Below are 6,000 nucleotides of genomic sequence, written 5' to 3'. Positions count from 1 at the left end.
TTTTTCCGAGGCTCTGCTTCCTTACAGTAAGATTTCGATTTCCTTTTCATTTAGGCTTCAATCGTGCGTTGCAGAACGCTGCGCTCTGGATGCACTTCCGTAGATGCTACGATTGCGTGAAGGTCGAACTCTCGGAAGTTTTGGGAGAATAGGTCAGGCCCTGCGCACGGACTACCAAGGAGGCGGTGGACAACTTCCTGTCGGTGTCAGAACAGCATCTTATTTTTCTTTATGTATGATTCTAGAGCTGTCTTCCGTAAAAAAAAACGGCTTATCTCTCCTATCACCAAGAGAAAACGAAAGGCAAATATTGAAATTCCAATACATTTGTGAACGTTTCTTGGTACAGACGAAAAATCGAGAATTGGATAGGCAGATGGTGTCTTTAATTTAATCTTTTCAGTTCAAAAAGTAAGTTTATTAAGGAGAAGGAAAATGATGATACAAGAAACATAACGATGAAGTATTACTTACAGTAAGGCATTTTAGAGGTAATAAACACAAATAATACAAGTGTTAACCAAGTATACATATCAAATATATTTGAAAATAACAATAATGTACAAATAGTCGGTGACCGAATGAAAAGCACAAACTATGCTGAGATATGAAATTTAAAAGGAAATAGAGTTAAACAATATAATATCAATGTAGGGAAAGTCTTGGAGGTGTAGGCACTTCTTGTCGGAGGGGGACCAAAGGCAGAGAACGGTGGGCACTAGCACCAATAAACAATGTAACAGGTGTCCATAAGTTTAAACGTTTTGATGCCATATGTATCGGGTTTACAAAAGTAGTGTCCAGTCTGTGGTTGTAGCAAACTACATTCCACCATGCTTGGTACGACAATTTACTGGAATCTTTCCAATTTTTAGTTATTTGTTGAAAGGCAAATGCTAGTAATACATCTATTATCCTTACATTAGAATCACAGCTAATTTATTCTTAAACTATGAGGGTAAAGCAACAGCACTTTAATGGAAACATCTTTTCGTAACACTAGGAGAACTTTTCTACCTAATTGCGAATTTACAATACATACTTGATGATGGATTTATGCACTGGTTTAAGTCTTGTTTAGGTACTGTAATAAAGATTTAAAATGGTGCATTGCACTAGGTTGGCACCTGCCTGGCATTATGAAAAGTGACTCTTCAGGAGCTGACAGAAGAGGTTATTATAAGAAAAACAAATACTTATTTCACTTCTCATAGTGTTAATAGGGTAATCAGGATACTTCCTTTAATATTAATCAATAAATCAGAGAATTGTGAAGCGAGCTACTCACCCGTAAGGGTCTCAAGGCACGGGGGGGGGGGGTGGGGGGTGCTGCTCCGGTCAGTCAAATAGCCAGGTCTTGAGGCTCTTCCTGAAGATGTGAAGAGTGGGGACGCGTCTGATGTTGATCGGGAGCTCGTTCCAGGTCTTTGTTGCGATGTAGGAGAAGGCTCTTCCACCAGGCTCTGCGGATGCACAAGGGTTTCGGCGAAGGCGAGGTAGGCGGATCCGAGGTTTCTTTTGGGTAAGTGAAAGGAGATTCTTTCGTTGAGATATTGAGGTCCAGTGTTGTGGAGGCATTTGTAGGCGTGGGTGAGTATCTTGAAGGTTACACTCTTTTCGAGGGGAAGCTAGTGGAGGTCTCGGACTTTGTTCTAAGTAATGTAAATTGATATAGCGCACTACTCACCCGCAAGGGTCTCAAGGCGCTCATACGAATACCGCTGTGGAACCCATCCTGGCTTTCCCTGTGAGGCGTCCACTCCTGGGCACCCCCAAGGTGGAGGCCAGGCATCCTTAGCGTTGTGGGGGCCGTTGTGGAGATTAAGCAAGTTATTGCCCAGAGTTGCAGAGTGGGACTCCATGATTGGAATGGCACCGAGGCGAGAATTATCAGGTCCGTGGAATTTTTGAGCCCAAGACCCGCCGAGGCGGGGAATTGAACCCTGGTCCCGGGCTAGACCTCTGCATCAGGGTCTGCCGCTCTAATCATTGAGCCACACTTCTCCACATGAACCATGTGCAAACATAAGCAATGTTCATTTTCTGTTACAAAGGAAAAAAGAACAGAAAGAGAAAAAGACAAAGACAAAAAATAGAGAAAAGAAAAAAAGGAACAAAATGGATTTAATTAGAGGGGCACAGACAAGTGACTCTAGTTACAAGTGACCCCAGTTTCTGGTGACATAGAGTGGGAACATAGTTCTTAGTGCCAGCTGTGAAGAAAGGGGACAGGTCAGAGTGCTATGGATTTTTCTAAGTAGAGGGAATAATTTTCAAGATGCATGAACATGGCTTCCTCCTTGCCCTCCCCAAGAGTCCACCACTAAAGACACTGTAAGAAGAAAGCTTATTTTACTGCTTCCTGGTTGTTTTTCTCCCTCAAGTTCAGACATCTTGCTATTCTTGCTGGAGGTAAGTCGGGAATCCATTTATTCATGTATTGTATTTTGTAATGCATCGAAGAGCTGCTTCAAAGGCTCTTGTGTGGGTTGATTGAACATAATATTTTAGCCAATCTCGGACCATGCACTAATTGATGTGTCGATTGAGGTGCTCCATTGATACAGCTTTAAGGACCTGCTTTAGTGGTCTGGCTGTTTTGAGCAAGTCATCCACTTTGATTGTTTCTGGGGTGTCTGCGTTCTCAGTCTCTCCTCATTCCATCCCATATTTTCCCGGGGTCTATCACCATCGGCCCTTTCCTGTTTTAGACATGGTAGCAGACTCCTGAGACTCCGGAGAGGGTAACATGAGCTGCAATATCTTGTTTTCATGAGAACAAGCCAAACATGGACTGTAGGTTTGCTATAGATATGGTTCTGTTGCATTTATCAATGCAAATAAAGTTCTAACTAAGTAACAGAACAATTTGGGATATACTCAAAGAAGCGCCACTGCTGACAAGAGCTGTGCTCCCCTGAATGTCCACCTTCTGAGCAGGTAATGCAGGGTGCTGCTCCTGAACAAGACAAGAACCAGCAGCAAGTGTCTCAGCAGACTGTTGCAGATATATTTCAAGCTAGCAGGGTCCTCCAGATCTGAAACTCTTTAGAGTAGAATCAATTAAAGGGGATTATTTTGAAACTGAGGAGGACCAGACTGCAGGGACATTTCATTCAGGGTGCTGAGCTAGCTAAGGTCATTTAACATCAAAGCAATAATTTTTCATTTTCTGGGTGTTCTTTTACAATGGGGCAGGAGCACTTCTCTTTACAATATATGAGAAGGTAACTTGAAAGTCTCCCTCATGTTTGTTCTCATGAATGGATCAAGGCGAAGGATCAACATTTACAAGTTATTTTGACCAAATACAAGAGTTTGGAACATTTTTTAGAGAGATTTCGCTCTATTGTTAAAGTAGGGATCCAGATGGCATATCTCTCTTCCCAGGTCATGATTATTTCAGAGGATGCACTACCAGCAGATGCTGTAAATAAGAAAGCTGGAGTTGTGGTCAAGTGGTAATGTTCACCAGCCAATTTTGCAATTTGTGCCAACACTTAGTCTACATATACTATCCTGAGCTTTCACTATTGGCCTTCACCATTTGGTCTAGCCCCTCCTCCGGTGAAAGTTGTGGAGGCCTTGGGGGTAACAACTGATTCAGCACTAACTCTATCACATCAAGTCTTAGCTGTTTTTGAATAGTGTCTTTTCCACCTACATACTTTATGGGGTGTATTTTATATTTTCAGTCCCATCCAAAAGATTCAAATCCTAAAAGCTTTACGGGCTTATTAGAAGTTTGGCAGTCAAAACTGCCCTAGTCATGTCCACCTCGTCCACACTACCACTGCACCACCAGTCTACTGCCTGCCGTATTACGCATTGTACTATGAGAAATGCCAACCGCGGTTACAGCGGTCTACTCCGTTGGAGCACGGTGGTCTGAAATGTTAGCGGTGTGTTTTGCATAGACTTCCAGGTTTCCGGTTAAGCCTCCCAGTGTACTTTGACAGCATTATTGTTCTTGCTTTCCCACAGTGGTGCTCCACAAACGGCGGTTAGCTAATGGTGGTTGCCCACCACGACAGGCACAAAAAAAAAAAAAACCTGTGACCATTGGATGGATTAAAAAAATACACGAATGACATGATTTCGAAAGTGGACACACCTGCAAATCACAATATAAAACACACCCCATCACTGACCACAATCCCTCAGCCCCCAAACTACAGCACAGAGAGACAGCAATCCAGTAATTTACTCTCCTACCCGTTATCCTTTCATTTAGCACTCTTCACCACCTGTAACTTGTTATATTTATTTTCTGAGCACGTTTTTACCTTCATCACTTATTTGTCAGCCATTCACACACTCCTTCACTTTTTTCCATTTATCTCCATGCCTGGTAAAAAAAAAAACTTGCTTCACTGAGCAATTGTCGATAGTCATGGTGGGTGAAATCATTAGTGTGGAGCCCCACATTTTTGGGTCCCAAGTCCAGCATACTCTTCACAGCACTAAACCGGAAATGTGGGACAGGACAGCCAACAAAGTGAATGCTGTTGGCCACACCCTGCGCACACAGGGAGACATTAGGAAGAGAAAGAACAAACTCAGTCTGAAAGCAAAGGCAAGCAACCACCAACTGGATGCTCAAGGGACTGGTGGTGGCCAGTGCACCATTACAACTCTTACACTGGGAGGAGAAGGTGTTGGCCATCCTCCATACTGAGGGCTTGTCAGGAATACCTGGGGGAGTGGACACTGGTGGTAAGGCACACTTCATCAACTGCCACAATATCAAAATGTAATGTTAGCTGTCAAATCTCCTTGCCACATCCTGTTCTCCACCTACTTTCCTAACAAGCAATACTCAAAGAATCAGAAATGTTGGTTAGTTGGTGGCAATGTGTATTGTTGCATAAAAGAGCACATGCATCCAAATCCATAACATGCAAATATAGCAACGCTGTCTGTAACAGGAGTACCATCCATTTGTACATGCTGGACCAATAAAATGTGTGAAAATTGCACAGGTATAGTCCGTCCCAAATGCATGCTACCAACAACTATGTTATACATATTGTTTGTCAAGTGTTCCTAAAGTGACTACAACTACCATGAGGCCTTGTCACTCCTACACTAACCAACCTGGTACACTCCTCTTGCCTCCTTTTACTTCTCTCATAAGTAACTACTGATGTTAACTGTCCATGCAGGTCACCGTTTGTCAAGTTTTGCTCAAGTCACACTGACGTGACTACAACTACCATATGGTAGTGTCATTACTACTCTAATCAACCTGATAAACTCCTCTTGACCACTTTCACTTCTCTCCCAGGTCAATAATGAACTTCACTACTCATGCAGCTTACCATGACTCACGTGTTGCTCATGTCACACTGAAGTGACTACAACTACCATGAAGGCGTGTTACTCCCACTGATCCAGCGGCATACTAACAACAGATACCTCTACTCTGTCACATGGCACATGTCGTCTTCCCTAAGTTAGCATGAGCACGCTGCAGACTGTTCGCTTATTTGCACACTTTATTGCATGCGTTTATTTTGCAACTGCTTCTTTTCATATTTTTACATAAGAACCTACTGTTGTGTTCATGCTTTGCAGGTTCCTAGTATTTAGTGTGAACATTATGAACAAGGTCAAGCAACAATGCCCCTTGTTATTCTGTTCCGGTCAGGCCCTAGCACCTAGAAAAACATATAGATGCAGCTGATGTTTGGGAATATGTACTTTGGTCTTATTTGAATGCATGGATAAGTAGCATACACTTGGAGAGGGACCTTTCCAGGGAGCAGAGCATGACAGCACCTATGATGCAGAACTACCATCTATGGACTGAGGTATGGGGTCTGCAGATAACACCCAGAGATCTTCTAATATATAATCATCCTGCATCTGTGCAAGCAGAGAGGAGGTTAGGCTACTCTGTCTCTCAGTTAGGCCTGGGCTAAAATTCCATTCCGCTTGCGAAAATTGCGATAATTTGACATTTTCGCGTTCCGCGGAGAGCGTGAAAATGTCGAAATT

The 6,000-nt window shown here is 42.9% G+C and overlaps 1 long non-coding RNA gene across 1 annotated transcript in view; it reads right to left on the bottom strand.

Annotated features, from left to right (window-relative positions):
- Nucleotides 1–207: 207 nt before the first annotated feature.
- LOC146780071 (uncharacterized) overlaps nucleotides 208–6,000 on the bottom strand; it is a 162,376-nt gene continuing 156,583 nt past the window's right edge. The window contains exon 3 of the long non-coding RNA XR_014972228.1: nucleotides 208–280. This is a non-coding gene — a long non-coding RNA (uncharacterized LOC146780071). The remainder of the gene's footprint in view (nucleotides 281–6,000) is intronic.

Source organism: Triturus cristatus, chromosome 12 (genome assembly GCF_964204655.1).
Source record: "Triturus cristatus chromosome 12, aTriCri1.1, whole genome shotgun sequence".
Classification (NCBI taxonomy): Eukaryota; Metazoa; Chordata; class Amphibia; order Caudata; family Salamandridae; genus Triturus; species Triturus cristatus.
The sequence above is the reverse complement of the archived record's forward strand: the minus strand, read 5'-3'. Positions and strand labels throughout refer to the sequence as shown.